At 43.8% G+C, this 23,373-nt stretch overlaps 1 protein-coding gene across 1 annotated transcript in view; it reads left to right on the top strand.

Annotated features, from left to right (window-relative positions):
* ZFHX3 (zinc finger homeobox 3) overlaps window positions 1–23,373 on the top strand; it is a 428,452-nt gene that overhangs the window by 119,491 nt on the left and 285,588 nt on the right. The window contains exon 3 of the mRNA XM_082436143.1: window positions 18,754–19,111. The gene's annotated coding sequence lies outside the window, so the exon portion shown is untranslated. The remainder of the gene's footprint in view (window positions 1–18,753; window positions 19,112–23,373) is intronic.

Below are 23,373 nucleotides of genomic sequence, written 5' to 3' on the forward strand. Positions count from 1 at the left end.
GCCACATGAAAGAACACCCCAAAACTTAGAGGCTTCAAACGACAATCATTTATTAGCCCACCTTTCTGGGGGTTGGCAATTTGGGCTGGGCTCAGCTGGGAAGTTCTTCTGCTGGATTTGCCCAGTTTTGCTTGTATGGTGCAGTCAGCTGGAGGATTTTCTGAGGCCTGGTGGTCCCTGGTGGTGTCACAGACAGGTCTAGCATGTAGGGGGTATCCACAGGGGTGACCAGCTACATGTCCCCAGTATCTAGCAGGTTAACCTAGACTCCTTCACATGGTGGCTGGGTTCCAAAAAGAGCAAAAGAGGGCAAGTCTCAGTGTTCAAGCACTTTTCAAGCCTCTGCTTGCATCAGGCTGTCTAATGTCCCATGGGTATAACCCAGATTCAAGGCCTGGCAAAATCTACTCCACTTCTTTGGCGGGAACAGCTGCAGAATACTTCAGCCATTCTGTTTTCAATCTACCACAAGGGACACTCCTATCTGGAAAGATCTATGCCTTGACAACTTCATATCCTGTATCCTCATAACCCAAGTCAGAAAAGCAATATGGGCAGGTTCTGTGTTTAGGGGGTGGGGAGTATCCGCTTTATAGCTTGGTGAACATCTGACACTCTTCCTGCCTGTTACCACCAGACTGAAAATAATTCTGAAAGGGAAGTCTCTTAAAACTTAGCATGAGGGAATGGAATTTTTTTCTAATTAGGCTTCAGCAGAATTTTTAAAAGAATCTTTCTTTTCTTCAGTTGCCTCTCCCTTGTTATAAATTTTAACTCCACCCAGTGGCATACCACAGCCAGCCCTGCTTCTCCTCCCCGGCCTTCCACACCACTGTTTGCTTGGCAGCAATGCTCAGCTCACTTTGCCACAGAAGGCAGAGGGAGAAGGCTTGCTTCCTGCATTCCTCACTTCCTCTTTTTTTCCCTCCATTCCTCTTGGAGCTCATCCTTGTCTGCTCATTCCTGCTCTGCACCCATCTGGTACCCTCTCAGGATCAGGGTTCTAGGAAAGGCTGAAAGGTTAGCCTATAGGGCTGCTCTGTACAGCCCCCCAGGTTGGGCACTGCACACAGTAACCAAGAGACTCAGCCAAAAGACGGGACCTCCAGGAAGCCCTAAGATAGCATATCAATCTAGAAAGTAGTTGTACGTGAAAGTTCACTTTGAAATACCTGTGATATCATGAACTTGATGTGGTTAGCCATTCATTAATTTATTTCACAAGTATTTACTGAGTACCTACTATGTGCCAGGCACTGTGCAGGCCCTGGAAAATAAAACATGGTCCCTGCCCTTGAGAAACGTATAGTCTGGGGATAGGTGGGAGGGAGACAGACACATGAAGCGACCGTATCGGTTAATGACATAAGTACTATGTAAGAGGGTGTCATGAGAAGCCAGGAAGCCACTGCACCTAGCCTGGGTGACCAGGGAAGGGTTTCTCAAGGAGATGAAACCTGGTAGGGTCTAGTCCAGTGCTGTCCCAGTAGATGTATACTACCAGCCATGTATGTAATTTAAAATTTTCCAGTAACCACATTTAAAAAGTGAAAATATACAGGAGAAAATCATCTTAATGTGTATTATTCAAACCAATATATCCAAGATATTGCTATTTCACAACCTAATCAATATAAAAATTATTAATAAGATATTTTACATTCTTTTTATTGTACAAAGTCTTTGAAATACAGTGTGTATTTTATAGTTACAGAACATCTCAATTTGGACACCAACTTCTCAACAGTTAAAGTAAAATGTAGTCCTATCAAAGCAATAAAGGTGTGTTTAATAGAAACATATTTTATATTGTTCCATATATATTTTTTAATTTAAATTAATTTAAATGGCATAAAATTAAAAATTCAGTTTTTCACTTCCACTAGCCACATTTCAAGAACTCAGTAGCTATGTGTGACTTGCGGCTACCATATTGGAGAACACAGGTCTAAAAGGATAAATAGATGAGAAGCAAAGAAAGTGGAGAGGATTGGGCATTCTTGGCAGGAAAAAAAAAGCAGTGTCAGCAAAGGCATATAAAATTGTATGGGGCTTGGACGGAGCAGTTTAGTATTACTGTGGCATAATGGGCAAGGCTAGTGGTGGGAAATCAGCCAAATGTGGAGGAAGAGGCAAGAGACAGTCAAATGAGCCTTGAGTGCTCCAAAAGAATCAAGGATCATGTGTTTCGTAAGAATGTACTTAATATATGAGGGAAGTTGAGCACAGAGAGAAGTCTCAGGTGTAGGCCCTGGCTGAGGCCACTAAACCCTAATGTGAAGGAAACCACCCTCCTGACAGCCTAGGACAGAGGCTCGGCAAGTCCACATCTGAGATGACGGAGCTTGGCAAAACAAAGTATGGAGTGGAGGAAGTATGTATTTCCTACAACCAGCAGAAGTCAACTCAAACGTACTTCAGTGAGGGGTTTTACTGGCTCAAAGGGAACAATCCAGAGGTAAGGCAGGCCATGTGGCTGGTTGGTTCAAGTGCTCAAGAGTATAAAGAAGGGCCAGAGCTCTTCTTCCCCTCCACTCTGTCAACCACAATGTTGACCTTGTCCTAAAGCCTGTTCCCCTTGGAGTCTTAGGATGCCTGCCAGCCAAGTTTGGAGCCCCATGTTTCCTCATTTATGTCAGTGGTAGAGAGTGTTTCATACCATCATTCCAAGTAGGATTCCTGAAATATACCTGATGGGACCCTCCCAGGACACTATGCCCACCCCTGAAGGAACAACTGTAATCAGGGAAATGAAAGGTGCTGACTGACTCAAGTCATTAGAGCTCACAGCTGGAACAGCCCACAGAGTCCGTAGGCTGCATGCCGGTGCAGTTATCCAGAGGAAAATCTAGATGCTGTTAAGATGGGAGAGGAGGGCATGGATGCCCGGTAGCAACTGACAAATGTCAGCTACAGTCCACCCCTTTGGGTGCCCACTCAGCATCCATTCATGCCCATCTTCCACAGAAACACTTTCCCAATTGCCCATAAAACACATAAAAGTTCATGCAACTCAAATGGAAAGAACCCAAAGGTTCATATAACTGCATCCTGTGAAGTCTCTTTCCTTGAAATCCAGAGGTAGCTCCTTGTGGTTCAGTGACCTGTGGTTAAATGATAAGTTATCTACCCCCAGTGCACCCAATACAGTGGATAAAGAACAGGATGTAGACAAGAAAAACTCTGTTTGGAAAAACAGGGAAAAGAGCATAGCATATCCTATAGAACAGAAATAATTAAGACTCTTGGCAGTAGAAAGAATTCTTGGTACCCAGCATAGACCAAGGAGGATCACCTTTTTCCGTTTGTCCTCTATGAGCCTATCTGAGAAAGGAGCTGGAAGGATGTGCTCTCTGGGAATGATACTGCTTTAGCAGTTCACAACCACTTGGTGCAAGTTTGGGCACTAGGGATTATCCTAAAGTTTTCCTAAGATTTGAGCAATTGCAAACTACTGTCCTCCATTCATGGAGTTTCTGTGGCAGACACACCTCAAGAAAAGCTAGTGGGCTTTCCATCTTTTGCTTCTGGTCAACTCCATTGGACAGCATCCACAGCCAGAGGTTTTGTTTGATCGTGCATTTCAAAGCTGGAAATTTCTATTCTCTAGCCAAAAACCTCTATGCTTCATTGATACATCTAGACGACTGGCTTTCAACCTTTTAGGCCATAGTGAATTCCCTGGCAGTCCCATGGTTAGGACTCCGTGCTTTCACTGCCAAGGGCACGGGTTCAGTCCCTGGTTGGGGAACTAAGATCCTACAAGCCGCGTGGCATGGTCAAAACAAAACAAAAACTTTTAGGCCACAACTCATGATAAGAAATGAACTTTACTTCACAACCCAGTATATAAGTATGCATGTATGTGTATTAATATGTATGCATATATAGCCGGATCAAAAGTTTCCTGCAACAGTATTTACCCTCACTACATGAGGTACTTGCTGATATTTTCTATTCTATTAGGAAAGAAAGAATACAGAAAGGAAGAAAAGAAAAGCTGGTCACAAAACACCAAATTGATTTTACAACCCGCTAACGGGTCACACCCAGAGTTTGAAAGCACTACCTTAGTTGAGGCCTAGTCTAATGGCCTCCCCCTTCATTTTAGCCTCTGCTTTGAAGCAAATAAAAATAATAGCCTTGGATGGAGAGATTCTTATCATTTCTTCTAGCCCTTAGACTGCTACCACATACAATTTCACAAAGCATGTGAGTCTCCCCTTTCTTAGAGACTGTTTAACAGGATGTGCTAGGAGAGCCTAGGATGGGGTGGGTCAGGATTTTTGCCATGTTCCAATCTCATCTCCTGGGAACCCTCTGGCCTCCCTGCTTCTGTGTATGGAACCCATCTGTAGGAATCAAGACCTCCCATCCGTGTTTGATTCCACTGCCTGTTATCTCTTCTGGAACATTCCTTCCTGTGTATTTGTGTCACTCGCCACCTTACCTCACCCCAGTAGTTCACATAGTAGATGTATGTGATAATATCCCACGGGAGTTCTTGCTTAATTGTAATTACTGACATTAAAGCAACACCTTGGATGATGCCCCATCCTCCAGGCTGTAATGTGGACGTGAGAGTGGATAGACGTGGGCCGTGTGCACAATGGCTGGCCCTGGGTTGTTAATTTCTAGGAGGCAGCTTTGTGGAAGCTGGCAGAAGTTCTTGTACTTCCTCGGGGCTTCTGCCAACCCTCAACTAGAACTTGTTCTTTATTTCCCAGCCAGATTTACTGACCTTCAGGATATGGGGAACAGTCTTCTATTATTCTTATATTCTTGTATATTATTCTTATATATTATTCTACATTCCTTCCTAGGAATATAAAACACCTTCCTTCCTCCCTCCCCTCCCCTTCCCTTCTTTCTGCCGGCTTCTCTCTCTCTCTCCTTGTTTCTTATCGTCTCTTTTTCCTGCCATCTTTCCTCTTCCCTCCCGTTGCCCTCCTTCCAGTTTGTCTCTTGTCCTAACTGCTTTTCTTTCTCTCTGTCTCTGTCTCTGTCTCTCTCTCTTCTCCGCTCACCCTTTCTCCCGTGGTTTGCTGCTGCACTGTTTAATTTGTTTTATCATTTTGCATGGATGCCCAGAGACATTCAGGCCAAGGGCAAACTTTGAAAATCCCTAAGACAGTAACATACAAGGTGCAGGGCTTCTGCGGGTGTCTGGGCCTAAAGTGTGGACATGTTCCCAGGGTGTGGAGGGGACCTGCCACGCCCGAATCCAGAGGGGCTGCAGACTTCCCTCCTGGTCAGCCAGGCCCCAGGGCACCGTCTGGGGACCCTCCACCAGCTCCCCTCGACACAGAAGGAAAGTGGGTGGTGTCTGGGGCGCTTCTCTCCTCTCCACCCTTCACTAACCTCCCCCTTCCCATCCTATTAGGAAAAGTGTTTATTGTTATTATTTTTTAATCCTTCCTGCGTGGCTTTGTTGTCATCCTTGTAATTCATGAGACCAAGATTCCCATAGTTCGCTGTATCACAGACCCAACCCCTCTCCCCTCCCTTGGCTCATTTTCTCTGTCTTCTATTTATTGACTCCTCTGTGGTCTCCTGCCTCTCTTTCTCTGACTATCTCATCCTCTCTTCTTTGTTGACACTGTTCCTTATTTCTCTCTGTTGAGATGGGATACCATGGGCAGATGGGAACAGAGAAAAATGGGGGTACTCTGGAGAGAAGTGTGTCAAACATGCCCAGGGCATTACCCAAAGCTTGTTCTAGAGCATCCCTAAAAATGGAGGAAAAGGACAAGGAGACAGACACCCAGGACAGACACTGAGATCCTGAAGCTGCAAACCCGCTCTCCAGCCATCCTTAAGGGATTCTTGAAAGGCAGAGTCAGTGAGCTTCGGGGGTTGGGAAGGACTGAATCTGAATTAGGCTCCATCACCTGCTAGCTGGTGTATTCGAGACTTTGCACAAACATGTTAAACCTTCTGAGCCTTGATTTTTCCATCTGTAAAATGGAGGGATAGTAATACTTTTTGAAGTTCCCGGCACAGAATGAAATAGTAAATAGGACAAGTGTTTGGAAGGTGTTAAGTACACAGTGAATATTAATTTCCTTCTTTCCTCCGAGAGAATATTGAAACTGCTAAGACTTAGGATAAATAATAAAGCTTGGTAGCTGAAGCTGGTGAGAGCACAGCATTTCATGTACTGGTTGGTGCTGTTTCCTATGAATGGCTAGAGTCTACAGGTCAATTTTTATTCTGGTTATGCTGTAGTAACTGCATTCGATTCTTTAATGCTTAGATAGTGTCTGTTTTCCCTTAGCTGGCATGATGATTAGACTTCCCATTAGTGTGCTTATTTATTTATTTTTAATTTCACTAGCAATGCATGAAAGCATTCTCATAGAAAAAACAAAATCAAGAAAGATAGGATAAAACAAAACTCAGTCCCAGAGGTAGTAACAGCTTGGCATGTGTCCGTTCAGACCAAAAGGAAAAACTTTCATTCACATGCATATGTGTACATACAGGAATGTCTAGATTTATTTTGTGATTTTAAACATAAAATATATCCTGACATTATTTTGCAACTTGCCTGTTTGTTTCTTTACTATTTAAAATGCTCTGGAGATCTTTTGTTGTCATTATGCAGAGCCCCATCTCATTTTTCTACCTGCTGCTGTGCATTCCATAATCCTTCTACTAAAATATAGGCTCAATAAGAGATGTTGTCTTCATTTCTTTGTCCCTTAAACCTCTAACATAACCTGTCACATAATAGGTGTTTTACTACTATGTTAACAGTTACAACTATTTCTTAAATGTTTAAATGAATTAACATGGATATAACTACATGCATTTTTTTAACCATTGCCCTACTGATTGACTTTAGGTTATTTCTTTTTTTCCTATTACAAACAACACTGCAGTGAACATCCTTACGCTTGTTTTGTTGTGCACATATGCGTGGATTTCTCTGGTGTAGGTCCTGAGAAGTGAAATTGCTAGGGCAAAGAAGACATCTTCTTCTAAATATTGATTGCCACAATGTCTTCCAAAGATGGTGGTGCCAGTCTACAGCCCTACATTAATACCTTTTCTTAGGTGTCTTTTTGAAAATATGTTTCCAAAATAATGATATGTTACCCTCCTCTGTTTTGATTTCAGGGAATGAGGAGGTATGATGATTAGAATGATTAGAATTAGAATGAAGTAAGAGGTGGTACAGAAATTCACTCATTCGTTCATTTTTCCAATCACTGATTTCATTCTAGGCCCTGCTCTAAATGCTGGGCACGGAAAGATAAATGAGACCTGCTACATACCCCAGAGGATTTCATAGTGTGGACTGAATACTTAATTCTTAAAATGCAATGACATAAAGAGACATGACAACTAAATGCAAAGTCTGATCCTGGATTTGATCCTGGACCAGGAGAAACAATGGCCATAAAGAAAAAAATTGGGACATTTGATGAAATTCCAATGGGGTCAGTGGATTAATGTCATATTGATGTTAAATTTTCTGATTTAGATCATTGTACTGTGGTTGTGTAAAAAAATGTTTATGTTCTTAGAAAGTACACATTGAAGTGTTTAGGGGTAAATATACATGATTTCTCCAACTGACTCTTAAATGGCTCAAAAATATGCATTCATATAACTCAGAGCTTTCCAGTGAAGCTTTCCATGATGATGGAAATGTTCTATACCTGCTCTGACAATATGGAAGCCAAGAGCGTCACATGACCACCAAGCACTTGAAATATGGCTAATGCAACTGAAGAGCTGAATTATTAATTTTATTCCATTTAAATATAAATAGCTACGTGTGGCTGGCTAGTGGCTACCATATTGGATAGCACAGATATAGAAAGAGAAAAAATATACTAAAACAAATGGGACAAAATATAAAGAATTGGTGAACTTGCATAAAGGGTACATGGAAATTCTTTGGATTATTCTTATAATTTTTATTTAGGTTTGAATTACATATTTTTAATTCCATAATAAATGCAATGTCAGAGAAAATCAAATTAAAATATCACTGAGGTATATTTTATTACAATTAAATTGTCACAAATAAATAAAATTATACTAACCAGGAGCCACAGAAAGGACACACTTAGACATTACTGTTAGGTGTGTAAATAGGCACAACCATTCATAATATACACTTGCACAGGTACATGAGAACATGTATAAGGATGTCATTGTAGCTTTATTTGTAATACCAAGAAATTGGAGATGGTTGAAATGTTCAACAACAACAGAATGGTTAAAGGTATTTTGCTTTGTTCTTATTCTGGATTACTGTAATGCTCTTTATCACATTAAGGCAAAACTTTTTAAAAATTTATTGAAGTATAGTTGAATTTACAATGTTGTGTTAATTTCTACTAATCACTTTTCTGATCAGTAAAGTGATTCAGTTATACATATATATATGTTCTTTTTCATATTCTTTTTCATTATGGTTTTTCATAGGATACTGAATATAGTTCCCTGTGCTATACAGTAGAACCTTGTTGTTTATCCATTTGATATATAATAGTTTGCATCTACTAATCCCAAACTCCCAATCCATCCGTCCCCCACCCCCTCTCCCCCTTGACAACCACAAGTCTGTTCTCTATGTCTATGAGTCTGTTTCTGTTTTGTAGATAAGTTCATTTGTGTCATATTTTAGATTCTACACAAAGTGATATCATATGATATTTGTCTTTCTCTTTCTGACTTACTTCATTTAGTATGATAATCTCTAGGTCCATCCATGTTGCTGCAAATGGCATTATTTCATTCCTTTTTATGGCTGAGTAGTATTCCACTGTGTATATATTCCACATCTTCTTTATCCATTCATCTGTTGATGGACATTTAGGTCGCTTCCATGTCTTGGCTATTGTAAATAGTCCTGCAATGAGCATTGGGGTGCTGTATCTTTTCAAATTACAGTTTTCTCCAGATATATGCCCAGTTGTGGGATTGCAGGATCATATGACAACTCTATTTTTAGTTTTTTGAGGAACCTCCAAACTGTTTTCCATAGTGGCGGCACCAATTTACGTTCCCACCAACAGTGTAGGAGGGTTTCCTTTTCTCCATACCCTCTCCAGCATTTGTTATTTGTAGACCTTTAATGATGGCCATTCTGACTGGTGTGAGGTGGTACCTCACTGTAGTTTTGATTTGCATTTCTCTAATAATTAGCGATGTTCAGCATTTTTTCACGTGCCTTTTGGCCATCTGTATGTCTTCTTTGGAGAAGTGTCTATTTAGGTCTTCTGCTCATTTTTGGATTGAGTTTTTTGTTGTTGTTATTGCATTGTACGAGCTGTTTGTGCCTTTTGGAAATTAAGCCCTTGTAGGTCACATTATCTGAGGCAAAACTTTAAGCACTGATAGGGAAAAGTGTCCAAGAGAGATTGTTGGGTGAACAAAAAAGCAATTTGCCAAACAAGATGTTTAGTCTGATTGCATTTTTATAATAAGAACACTAAAACTACACACACACACACACTCACTCACTCATTCACATTTATATGCACATAGAAAAAAAGTTTGGCGAAATACACATGAAACAGTTACAGGACCATTCTCCAGAAATTCCTCAAGTCCTGTGGAAAAACCACCCAGCTCCATCCCTCAAGTCCTTGGGCTGGCTGTGGAGGGTCCTCTGAGCACCTTGTGCTGTAACAACAGAGGTGCCTCCAGCCAGGCAAAAATCTCAAGCTGGTGCCCATCGGCTTGTTAGCTGCACCTCTGCGCCTGCACCACCAAATCTCCAGGAAATGCCCCCTAGCATGGCCTGCCACTTCCAGGCCCACACAGTGCCCCTCCCCATAGCCACCGGGCCTGTGGGGCAGGCAGGGTCATTACTGAGTTCCAAGAAGGGAGTGTTTATTATTGTTGTCAGTTTGATGCTGATCCCAAAAGGACCTAATCAACAGGTAATAAGACCTCATGGGAGCGATTAGAAACCTCAACTTTAACCCTGTTATAACCACAGCAGAGACGACTAGACTCCCTGCAGGACTGTGCCCCTTGCGAACAGGGCCTGATGGGAAGAGATGGATGGGGAAGTAGGAGGGACAGCCAGAGAGGTACTGGTGGGTGTGCTCAGGGATGGGCTGAAAAGGGAATCTGGGAGGAGAGGGCACATCTAAAATTGAGTCTGCCCAATAATATCCATCATCATCATCATCATCATCATCATCATCATCATCATCATCATCTTGCTTAACCGAAGAGCTGTGCTAGGTACATGTGGTACAAAAGTAAATAAGCCAGGGTCCTGCCGCCAAGATGCTCACAGACATGAGAATAAAGACTTGCAATATGATAGGAGCTACACTACAGGATAGGTTTATTCAGGGCACAGGGCTGGTACAGAGGCGGGAATTATCACCCTTGTTGGGTGAGTCAGGAAAGGCAAATGTGTCAGTAAAGTGATATCTCATAGTATGTAGTCGTGACAGCGTCTGTTGGTTGCCTAAAGGGCCTCCATTTAGACACCCGCTTGTAACATGGACCGCTCTGTGTCTTCGAAGCTTCCTTAAATCCTTTTTCTTTCTTTGTAAGGCTGGATATAAATAAATAAAACTAAGTAGTAATTAATTTAAAAGTATATACTTAAACACTTGCTTTTTGGTGTTGCAAGTGACTCTACTGGCCAACCAGTGAGATAGAAAGTTAGAACTAAAGTGAGATAGAAAGTCTCATCCATTAGCAAAACTTAATAATGCCTGATAAGATAACAGTGTCATGACCATTTCTCATTACCCACATAGTGACGAACTGTGTTGTTACATAATTATCACATGAGAACACCCTTGGAACGGAACCGACTGACTACGCACAGGCACACCGCCATCGCTGTCGATGGAGAGTTGATAGATGTTTTAATTACTTAAAGTTTCCAAAGCAGGGCCTCTGTGATGAATGATGGAGACAAAGAAATGAAGTCACATCTGCAAAGGCCAAATCAGCCCGCAGGTTTTTCCAACTTGTGTAGAATTGCAACAGTTTTTCTGGTTATTGTTGCACAAGATTTTGCATCTTGCATAAAACTAGTTGCAAATGTCACATTGGCCATCTTGATTAGGCCCAAGAATACAATAAACAGGGTGAAATTGGACAGCAGGATGGCAGCCGTCTCAGTGCTCAACCTTTTATGGCCCTTAGAGAAGGAGAGTTTGTACATTTGCAACTTGCTTATTCCTGGGTTCCCACTCTCCTTTTGTTAGAACAAAAGTCCTGGAAACCAAAATCTGACACCATACAAAAACCAGTGTACATTTAAAGTCTTCGCAGAGCTGGTAAAGAACTTCAACTTCATTAAATGGAAAATTATACAGATTCTTCTTTCACAAACATTCATCCAGGGCTTCCCTGGTTCCACAGCGGTTAAGAACCCGCCTGCCAATACAGGGGACATGGGTTCGAGCCCTGGTCTGGGAAGATCCCACATGCCGCGGAGCAACTAAGCCCGTGCGCCACAACTACTGAGCCTGCACTCTAGAGCCTGCGAGCCACAACTACTGAAGCCTGCGTGCCTAGAGCCTATGCTCTGCAACAAGAGAAGCCACCGCAATGAGAAGCCCGCGCACCGCAATGAAGAGTAGCCCCCGCTCGCTGCAACTAGTGAAAGCCTGTGGGCAGCAGCGAAGACCCAACGCAGCCAAAAATAAATAATAAATAAATAAATAAAATTTTAAAAATAATAAATTAATTAAAAAAAAAATTCATCCAGCCACCTAGCCCCTGGCACTGGGTGCAGGAAAAAAAACAAGATCCTTGCCCTTAGAGAGCTTGCACTCTAATTAAAGGAAACAGAAATAATCAGAGCATGATGAGAAAGGTCAGGCAGTAGCAGAAGCTCAGGGAACTAAGAGGAGACAAGCCTAACATGACTTGGGGAAAGGGGTCTGGGAAGAATTCAGAGGGCCATGTGATCTGGGTTTTGCATGATGGAGGGGATTCTCCCGGTTCTGGGGCTGGTGTTCCAGGCAGAGGGGACTGTGTGTGCACAAGCACAGAGGTTGGAGACGGTAGGTCAGCATGTACATGGTGAAGTGAGAGAGATGAGGAGTCAGCGGGTAGAGTGAATCCAAAGAAATCTCAATCTTAAAGGTCTTGAAGGCCACGAGAACAAATTTTGACCTACAAGACCAGGGAAGTGTTTTTGTTTGTTTGTTTTTGTTTTGTAGAATTAGCAAACAGAAATTGTTAACAAAAAAAAAAAACCAGTGGCCGAGGATATATTTATGTAAGAATTTGTGTCACCAAGCACAGTGAATGGCTGGGTATTGTAAGCTGATATCTGGTGGTCACGGTCCCTCTGCAGGACACTTACATCATCTCATGTGCTCTCAGAATGGCCCAGTGACAGACATGTTGGACAGGCCCCTGCCTTCAGGGAGCACACAGTCAAGTGAGGGACAAACTCCACAGTGTAATGATGGAAATGAACGTGAGACACTGTGGGAGCACATTGGGGGACAGAGGGCAGGGTTGAAGGGATGGCCAAGGAAGCCTTCCTAAAGTCAGTGAGACTTGAGCTATGTGTTGAAAGTTGACTGGGACTTAGCCAGGTGGAGAGAGTGCAGAGCAGGTCAACACCTCAAGTCAGCTGCAGCCCAGAAGCGGCTGTTCTCTGGATGCTCTGTTTGTTCCCACTAATTTTTAATTGGAGTATAATTGCTTTACAATGTTGTGTTAGTTTCTGCTGTACATGCAGTGAATCAGCTATATGTATACCTATATTCCCTCCCTCTTGGACCTCCCTCCCCCCACCCCGATCCCACCCATCTAGGTCATCACAGAGCACCGAGCTGAGCTTCCTGTGCTTTATGGCAGGTTCCCACTAGCTATCCATTTTATACATGGTAGTGTATATACGTCCATTCTAATCTTCCAATTTGTCCCACCCTCCCCTTCCCCCTCCTATGTCCACATGTCCATTCTCTACGTCTACATCTCTATTCCTGCCCTGCAAATAGGTTCATCTGTACCATTTTTCTAGATTCCACATATATGCGTTAATATATGACATTTGTTTTTCTCTTTCTGGTTTACTTTACTCTGTATGACAGACTCTAGGTCCATCCACATCTCTACAAATGACCCAATTTCATTCCTTTTTATGGCTGAGTAATATTACATTGTCTATATAGCTAAGTCTATGAACTGTAAGTCAGCCTGCCTTAATTGGTGAGCATTTTTCCAGAGTCCCTCAAAAAGAAAATGTCCTCAGCACTTCACTGAGAGATTTGCCCAAATGGTCATATTTGAATCCATAGGTAGCACCTAATTCCAAGGTGTGGAAACTAAACACATCATTTTGCCCCATTATTTTGGAAATAGTTTCAGTGGCTGTCCTCTGGAGGCCCACCTACTGCTCCAGGTGGAGACAGATGTCTTTCATAATCTCCCCTATCAATTGACTTTGTCCCAAAGAGACTTGGCCAGTTCTTCCTTTGAGGTCACATCACCAAATATTCCATGAGAAGCCATGAGACAAGGGGTTTGACAAGACATCAGGAGACCCCCCAGTTACCTTGGGACTTTAGCCAAATCACTAAACTCCTAGTCTTGGTTTCTATGTCTTTCTCACAGTATCCACCAGAACAACCCTAGTTTGGTCCGCAGATCCAGGAAGATGATCTTATGTTAAAAAAAAAAAAAAAAAAAAAAAATCCTCTGTAAACAAAAGTTGTTATTTCATCAAACCCAGAAAATGTTCATCAAGCTCTTAGAATTTTCCAAGTACTGTGATTGGGACAGAAAGAGTTATGAGACATAATCCCCACCCTGAGGAGTTCATATACAAAAACAAATGAACTGTCATGCAACATGAGATGTGCTATCACAGAGGGAAGTTCAAAGTGCTGGGGAAACATGGATGAGTAAGTGTCTGCAAACTGGTGGGGGAGGGAGAAGAGGGGAGGGGGGAGGGAACTTCTGTAGGACATGACTCGGGGCGGGGGGAGGTGAGGGCCATCCATCTGCTGACCATTTTTTAATTTTTTTTTTCCTGCTCACCAGCCCAACTCACAGAAATTAGGAAAAGGAGAGGGAAAGAAACTAAATGAAGCTCACAGTTTGGTTACTCGCTAAGGGTTTTAGTGAGCAGTTTGATGGTGAAGTCCTGGAAATTACCAACAGTGAAACCGAAGGCTTCTCTCCAAGTGTCCTTTGTCCGAATTCTCCTTGCCCCCATCCTCGGGTGTAATGGGCTGATTATTATAGTGAGATGGTGAACATGTAGCTAACATCTCAAGTCCTCAAGACAATGTTCCCAGGAAAAGGTATTCCACTGAAGGGACCCCAGATCAAGTAGAAGCAAAAGGTCCATTGCAGTAACACCAAGGCATGGCAGGTGCTAACGGCAGACTGAGGGACCCAGATCAAGCTGAGCATGTGACCTGTTCCCACTCCCTCCCTACCCCCAGCCCCACTTCTGTTTCCGCTGGGAACAGGATGCACAAAGCTCACCTCTTAATATTTCCAAATAATGCCGCTTTAAGAACCTGGTTGGCTGGTGTGTGACAAAAGTTAAAAAAAACCCTGACAACAAAAATTACTATTCAAAGTAAAGTATTATTTTAGGGTGACATTATTTTTTAAATTCACATTTTTTGTTTGTTATAACATGTAGCAGTTCTGTGAACACATAGATAAGAGGATACAATAGATATTTGACAGTGTAGTTCTCAGAATATTTGCATATCCAAGAGATTATTTCAGCAAGTATACTTAGACTGACCCTATTAACCATTCATAATATTTTGTCTTGAATCCAATTCACACTCTGTAGACATGTCCAATTCACATTTCAGCTCTTATGCTGTTTTTCCTCTTAGACTTTATATTAGGAAGTAAATCCATAACATCAAATTTCATGACAACATCTGCTCTGGCTGACATGATTGAAGGGGAATTTCACTCATGCCAGGTTATTCTGTTTCTTAACTTGTTCTTTATCATACTTGAGAAGCAGCGTGTTTTATCAAGTCCAATATAGAGAATGGAACCTACTGGTGCAGAATTCACAACTGGCACCAGCCTCAGTGACGCCAGAAGGTGACTACAAGAAGTGCTCTTAGGTGGCAGTGCTGACAGGATGGCTGGAGAGTAATTACCAGGCATGAATGGCTTTGCCACGTGTGCCCAGGCCAGCTCTGCCAAGCTAACAGGCAGAGCATTCAAGATGAAGGTAGATCAGTGTATATAATGGGCAATGACCTTTAATGAAAAAATATATTAGTCCCTGTATACTAGGGACTCAGTTTGTTATAGACCAATTCACAGCCAAAAGCCAGAAACAATGCTCATAGACAAAAGCTAGAAACAACCCAAATGGCCATGAACAGATGAATGGATAAACAAAATGTGGTATATCCATACAGGGGAATATTATTCAGCCATAGAAAGGAATGAAGTTCCCATACATGCCACAACATAGATGAACCTTGGAAGCGTTATGCTCAGTGAAATAAACCAGACACAAAAGGACAAATATTGTGTGATTCTACCTATATGAAATATCCAGAATAGGCAACTCCATAGAGACAGAAAGTAGATTCGAGGTTTCCAAGGGCTGAGGGCAGGAGGGAGTGGGGAGTTGATGCTTAATGGGTACAGAGTCTCTTTTGGGGGTGATGAGAAATTTTGGAAATAGTTACTGGTGAGAGATATGCACCATTGTGAATGTAATCCAGTGATTCACCCCACTGGATTGTGCACTAAAAAAACAACCATACAATGGCAAATTTTATGCTATATATATTTTACCACAGTGAGAAATTAAATAATTATATATATAATTACTTAGTTAATATATATTTTTAAAAAGCTGCTTTCCTAACGTCAGGAGGTTGAGGGTTGTGTTCTCAACTTCTAAGTACAGACGGAGGGAAACAGTAAGCCCCGCTTCAGATGGTCACGGGGCCCCCACGGTTCTAACGCTTACAACCTCCTGACGTTAGGATACCTAGCAGCATTGTTAAACATTATTTAATTAATATATAATTATTTAATTTTTTTATTGTGGAGATATATGTATATATATCCACAGGTAAAATCTAAAACCAGACAATCGATTTTTTTTGAAAAAACCATGAAAGCGGTACACGGGAAATTAAGCAAACTGAAGGAAGAAAACACAGTAAGCCGCCATCTCAGAGCTACACAATTCAGACTGTCCCAGAAAGAAATACCTCTCTTATCTTGCTCTTGCCTGGGCTTCCCTGTGGACGTGGGTATTTGTTTACAGCACATACCCGTGGCCGCCTTTCCAGACCTCATCTCCCACGTTTGGGGCGACGGCGCCTGTCTCCCCTGGCTGAACGCTCCTCTGTGCCAGCACGCCTGGCGTGAGATGAGGCTCCAGAAGCCAGCTTGCTCCTGGACGTTCTGGAGGAGCAGTGGTAACACGATGTCACACTCTCTGCCTGCTCCTGGCCCCGCTTCCTTCCCACCATCAGAACATCGGCTTCAGCTCCTACCTACTGGGAATTCTGTGTTTTCACCGGTTGAAGAGCCATGAAGGGCCCCCGGGAGACGGCCTGTGGAAGGTGGGGAGGTCTCCTGAGCTCTCGGGCCATGAAAGACCTGCCTGCCTCTCAGCCTCCAGTTCCTACTTGTTGTCAGAAGGAGAAAAGGCTAATTTCTGGAACCGTTCCGGGAGCCCAAACACAGCACGGGCAGCAGGAGCAGGCGGGCGGGCAGTAAAGTTTCCAGATCCCGGGGGATGTAATCACATTCTCCAACCAGGTGCTGGCAGGCAGGCTTGTGGCTTCCAACCTTCTTGGCCCGAGGCCAGAGTTTCCAGGCTTCCCTCCACCCTTGAGCTCCTTCCCATCATCTTTCCAACCAGAAGCTTGTTAACTGTTTTCCTGTGCTTTTATCCAGATTTCAAGGCACCCTCTGTGTGTTAAACTTCAAAGAAAGTTTGCTACAGTAAGTGCAACGCTGTAGCAAGGGCAAGCTCCAATCAGCTCTGTTGAAAATGGTTTTGTTCAAATGAATGGGGCTGGGACTCTTTCCTCTCCCCCCTCCCCACCCTATTTCTTTCAAATGAAATTGCATTTGTGTCTGGATTAAGTTGCCTGGTATCAATCCTGAAATTTTTAAAGATGAAAAGCAGAACAGCCACACAGTATTTAAAATGTGAAATGATTACAAAATGGCACCGGGCCAATGTTTATGAATCATTGAATATGATCATAAAATCATAAAAAATAATCACCAAAAGGTAAATAAATTACCCAGCTTACTGCTTATTTTCACGTAGGGTCTGACACAAAAGCGGCAGCCATGAATGATTTATACCTGTTTTAACAATAATACTCATTTTACTGAAAGATGGTCAGCACTTGGGCTGCTGTGGGCAGCATGCCAGTTGTCGAAAGGTTAATGTTTCAGCAGCAATACATTAAATTATGAATAATACCGGTCCCAAAATGGAAGGTTATTAGCTCAGTATGCTTAATTAGCCCAGCTAGAACTTTGCCATCAAGTAGCAGTGCCCATTACTGCAGCACTAGCCGTGATGGGAAATGGCAGCTTTGGGACTCTAATGCCAGGAGCGGGGGCAGGTAGAGGCAGGAGGGGTTGGGGGGGGGGGGTCCTTTATTTTCTTTTCACTCAGGGCACCATTATGAGAAGCATCTCCGAAGCTGGTTTTCAGGCTTTTGAACTCTCCCGTGAAGTCTTCCCAGCAGGAAAGAGCAGAAATCACTTGGGAGGGGCATGGTACTTAGTGTTGCAAGCCATGATCTGGTTCCACATCTGCTTGTTGCTGCTTAACTTGGGACCTGCCAGTGACACAGGGGACCATTCACAGGCTGGGCCAACCCATCAGCACTCATCCAACATGGGCATTTATTGAACAACTACTGCCTACCAGGCAGGCACGTGCAAAATGGTTAATGAGACCAACACGTTCTTAGGTCTAAAGGAGGGGAGAGCCCTTAAACAGCCAGCTATGCAATTAGTGCCTTAATTACAGCCACGTGACTGCCAGGAAGGGCAGGTTTAGAGCCCCAGCACCTGGGCTGGAGTCAGGGTAGAGGTTTTGGGAGAAGGCTTCCTGAAGGAAATACCATTTGCTCTGATCTCTAAAGGCTGTGTAGAAATTAGCTAGCGGAACCTGCAGGAAAAAGTCTTCCAGGCAGGGAATAGCTAAACCACGCCAGAGTCTCCAGAAAGGACGGTGCTAGAGAAGCATGCAGGCCCTGCGTAAAAGGAGTATTGGCAGTGCGTTTGCCTGCCAGGGCCTTAAAAATGCTATTGCGCACCTAGTTTGTGTGGGCGTGTGAGTCTGTGTGTGCGTATGTGTCTACACATGGCCTCACAACCACCCGACTTCCTCGCCCCATCCTGGCTTTGCCCTGCCAGGTGCTCCAGTTTAAAACTCGCAGTTTACAGCCAGGGGTAGGGCCGGGACTCGCCCATGCCCTGCCGGCTACATCCCCACTGTCTGCACCACCGCCCTGCTCTACTTAGTACTATTAGTAGCTTGTTTTCCTAAGCCCTAAAATTCATTTTCTTTTCCCGCCTCGCTTCCAGAAAAATAAATAAAAGTGAACACATCACTCATTTAAGACGAGGAATGGAATTTAGGTTGCGTTTTTCTTTCTATTTTTATGATTAGTTAGAATTTTCCTGGGAACGCCGCCAGGAGGGCATTATGGTGAGATAATGTCCTGTATTTAATCAGTGCTGCAATGGTGAACTGTGTTCTGTGGGGAGAAGGCGAGTTAACGCATCCTTCTCTGTCTTGTGTGTTTTCAGGATACAACGGGTTAGCCCAAGATGAAGACAAGGCCGAGAGGCGGCCGGGCTCGGGGCTTGTGTGACGGCCCACGGGCGGACAGGATGCAGCCGTGACTGTCTTCACGCAGGACCCATCAGCCTTGAGAGCCCTGAAACCCCCAAAAGAGCGGAGTGAAAGAGGCCCCCAAAGTGACGGGCCTTGGTCCTGCATCCGGGGGACACCTCGGCCGTCTTCCTCCGCAGCCTTCACACAGCCTGTCGGCCCGGACACGCTTCTTGCTTTCACGCGGGCCTCCCGCCCCTTTGCAACCCGCCCCGACACCACGTGCGCAGGGGAAGCACAAGGCTTCTAAGTGCACCTGGAGGTCAGCCACAGGTAGGACAAATTGGCTCCTTCACTCCGCGCGTGCGAGGCCGTCCAGAGACCGTCCCCCCCGACCCCGACCCCGGCCCCCCGCGGGAGGCGATGGTGGTGGTTTACAGGTTTCCGAGCGGCTCTAGTTTTCCAAGATGGTTGTTCCATCGCTGAAGAATGAAAGAATCCCTGGCAGTGGTAAAATAGAAACAGATATCTTAGAGAGATGGCTTAGTGAAGAGTCTCCAAGGCAGGAAAGAGGAGAATGGATTTAACCTCAAGGAGGGGAGCCTGGAGAATAGGCGGATGGATGCAGATTGTCCTTTCTGTGCAGTTAGCACGGGTGGCCGGGAAGACAGGAGCGTGGGGTCACACAGAGCCTTTTGCATTTACTGTCGTCCCTTATTAAATGTGGGGTCTGCGGGAGCCGACTGTCCGGGTAAGGGCAGTGGAGAGCACAGGGTGCCCCAAGCAACCCATAAATAGCAGGGTGAAGACAAAGTGTTTATTGCTTAGCCTCATGAAGCCCATGTAAGTGCTCTCCCGGGGCGCGAGAGAGCGGGAGCATGCGTGAGCCGGCCTGCCCGTGTCCGGGGAATGGGAGTCCCAGACCCGCTGTTCGCGCTTGGCTTGACGCTATGAAGGCGTCTATTTGATGGAACGTACTGGAACAGTTCATAGCCAGCCCAGCAAACCTTGTGTGGAGACAGAGCTTTCTTTTTCTCTTTCCTTTTCCTGTTTGCAGCGAGAATGAGGCCTTTCTCTTCTCGGCCCTTTGCTCTCCCCAAAGTTGTCTCACGAGGTCATTGCCAGCTGACAGACTGCCTTTCAGTGCAAGGTTTGGATGGAAACAATGCCCTGTTTTCCATCAGGGCCCAGGGCTGGTGAAGCTCTGGGCCTATTCCTGACCAGGATGCCCTATATTTAAATGGGTTATTGTTTTAGCAGGGCTATCGCTTTCTATAGACAATTTGGTCTATGTGATGCAAGACTTGCTTCTTCTAGTTTGTGTGTGTGTGTGTATATATATATATATATATATATATATTACCATATATATGTACATATATATGAACATACGTATACACATACCATCAATACTTAGTGGCAGAAAGGTGGTTTAAGATCATCATGTTTACGTTCAAGCCAGGTTCGGCCATTCACTCACTGTGTGTCCTTGGGCAACTTACTTACCCTCTCCAGCCGGGCATTAGCGTCCTCAGTTCAGACAAGTCTACCTACGAGATCCCTTCTCGTTCAAACATACTTTGACTCTGCGATTGCAAGATATTACATTACCATGTTCAACGACGAGCTTAAAAGCACTTTCTCTGAATAGCTTATCCATCGACAGAACTGATTTCTAAGAGCAGTGAAGGATGTGTGCTGAATGTTCTATTGAATCTCCTGAACGCTGAAGTTAGTGGTTTGCAGAAATGAATGGCAAGGAGTGGAAAGTAGAAGAGATCTGTGTTGTCAAGTTCGGAGATCTTGAAAAATCGTCATAGTTGCACTCAGGGTTGTCAGCTACAATACTCTTTGTCACCAACGGATAATATTTGGAGAATTAAGAAGCACTTTCAAAAGCTGCATATTGAGGAATTTCTGAATGAGGACCCAGCTCTGCAAACTCTTTCGCTGGCTGAGGAATAGCCAACAGATAAAAGCAATTCACCAAAACTAAGGTTAACTATTTTTCATTATTAATAATGATCAAATAACGATAATATCACATATCGGAGGCCTCAGAGGAAGCTGGTAGGACAGTGCCGGAACTTAGCAAGGCCCAGCCTCTGGGGTGCTAGGCGCCCTCTGGCATAGCCAGCCGCGGGCTGGTGCTGGCTGGCTCTGCAGAACTGTCGCCAGCACAGAACCATGCACTGGCCTTTCAGGAAGCTAAGTGACTAGCTGGGCCAAGAAAGAGGGATTCCCCAGGGTTCTGCCAGTAGCTGCACTGGGGATCACAGTCCTGCAGCCACTAACAACCATGGCCCACTCCTCTGTAGATCTCCCGAGATGGTCTGTCCCAGGCTGGCTGGCCAAAATCCCTTTTGGAAGAGCCTGACACTACCGTCTGCCTGCTTAGAGGTCTTTACTCCTTCTTTAACCTACTTCTTTCCTTCCTTCCTTCCCTCCACCAGCATTGATTGAACATATACTATACACGGTAGGCACTGGGTAAGGCACACAGTACTCATGTTCTTAAACAAATGGTCCCTGAGCTCAAAGTCCTCTCTGCTTCACAAGTGAGAGAATCAAGTAGACAAATAATCACCAATATATTTTAAATAGAGTTACGTACACTGAACTTGGAGAGCACAGAGCAGGAAGAAAGTAGCTCAGCCTAGAGAGTGTCTCAGAGGAGATGTTTTAGGTATTGACAGAGAGGGAGAAGGCATTCCCAGCAAAGGAAACACAGTCTATTGAGAAATCACGGGTAGATATTTTGTGGGTCACATCCGGGATTTAGGCAAGAATCGAGGCTGGAGATGAGTTCAGGGATCCGCAGCCTCAAAGCAACCACAGCCTGGGTTCAGGAATATTTCTTCATCCTTACACCCTGCAGACAATTGCCCAGGCCTGGACATTGGTGGGGGAGAATCTCCAAACCTTTCCAGTCATTGGTAAAAAAAAAAACCTGATGATCATTATTAAAGCCTGCAGTTCAGTCTCTCAGGGTGACATCCTGCCTCAGGCTCTGTGTCTGTAAGGATGGGAGCTCTGCCTGGTTCACTCATCCTATCCAGGAATGAATTGTGAGTCAGAGGACTTCTGAGACCTGTACCCTGATTCCTAACAGTACAGTCAATGCAGGGTCCATGGATAGTGTGGGCACCACATCCACGATTTAATCACAGTGGAGTCCTTGATGTTTCTTGCATTACACTTTTGATTTTTTTTAATTTTAGTTTTATTGGAGTGTAATTGATTTACAATGTTGTGTTAGTTTCAGATGTACAGCAAACTGATCCAGTTATATATATACATATATTCATTCTTTTTTAGATTCTTTTCTCATATAGGTTATCACAGAATATTGAGTGGAGTTCCCTCTGCTATATAGTAGGTTCTTGTTGATTACCTATGTTATATATAGTAGTATGTGTATGTTCATCCCAAGCTCCTGATTTATCCCTCCCCCTTGGTAACCATAAGTTTGTTTTCAATATCTGTAAGTCTGTAAATAAGTTCATTTGTATCTTTTTTTATATTAGATTCCACATATGAGTGATATCATATGATATTTGTCTTTCTCTGTCTGACTTACTTCACTTAGTATGATAATCTCTAGATCCATCCACGTTGCGGCAAGTGGCATTATTTCATTCCTGTTTGTGGCTGAGTACTATTCCATTGCGTATACGTACTACATCTTCTTTATCCATTCCTCTGTCGATGGACATTTAGGCAGCTTCCATGTCTTGGCTATTGTAAATAGTGCCGCAATGAACATTGGGGTGTATGTGTCTTTTCAGATTATGGTTTTCTCTGGATAGACCCTTTGTTCAATGATATAGTTGATTTCATGTTGACCTAACTCTCTCCTTTTTGATTTCTCCTTGGTAAAAGATATGCATTGATTGAAGAGATGCAAGTGCGTACTAAAGACGAAACAGCACCTTTGCCTTTGGAAGTAGGTGTATGGCTATGCAGGCTCCTGAGATCCAGGCCCGGGGCTGTATTATATCCATAGGCAGAGGCCCCACCCAAGCCTAAGCCTTCCCATGAGCCACACCCTTCTGCTTCCGGCTCTCTCTGCCTACACCCCTCCTCCACAGCCCTCCCGTAGAGATTAAGTAGAATGACCTCCCTTTCAGGACCTATGCAGGGCCAAGACTCTCCAATGACTAGCCAACGTGGCCAGCACACTAGGGGTTAGAAGACCACCCTTCTTGTGATAAGACAAGCTCCTATTAGCAGTTCTGTCTTCTGAAACAGTTGTCTCAATATCCCTGATCTCCTGAGCCTATACATTGGATGGCCTTGAACTTCAAGACCTCCTTGTTAATGTTTTAAATCTCGTGTGATTACCTGGATTTGTGGTCCCACAACCTACTCTGAGCCCTAATCCTCATTTGCCCTGCTCATTTCTCCCTTGTGCTTCTCCATGCCTAGACTTGACACTAAGACAGACTTCATCCAGGTGACTCCTCTTGTGTTCCAGGCTATATGTAATCAATGCAGATGGTAAGTACAGGTATATGAAATAAAAGAAATGGAAGTCTGGCTTGGCCGATAAACTTTCTTGTCCCTTACAATTTAAAACATTTTCTGATCTTTGA

This window comes from Balaenoptera physalus (assembly GCF_965194825.1).
Source record: "Balaenoptera physalus genome assembly, chromosome: 19".
In the NCBI taxonomy this organism is placed as follows: Eukaryota; Metazoa; Chordata; class Mammalia; order Artiodactyla; family Balaenopteridae; genus Balaenoptera; species Balaenoptera physalus.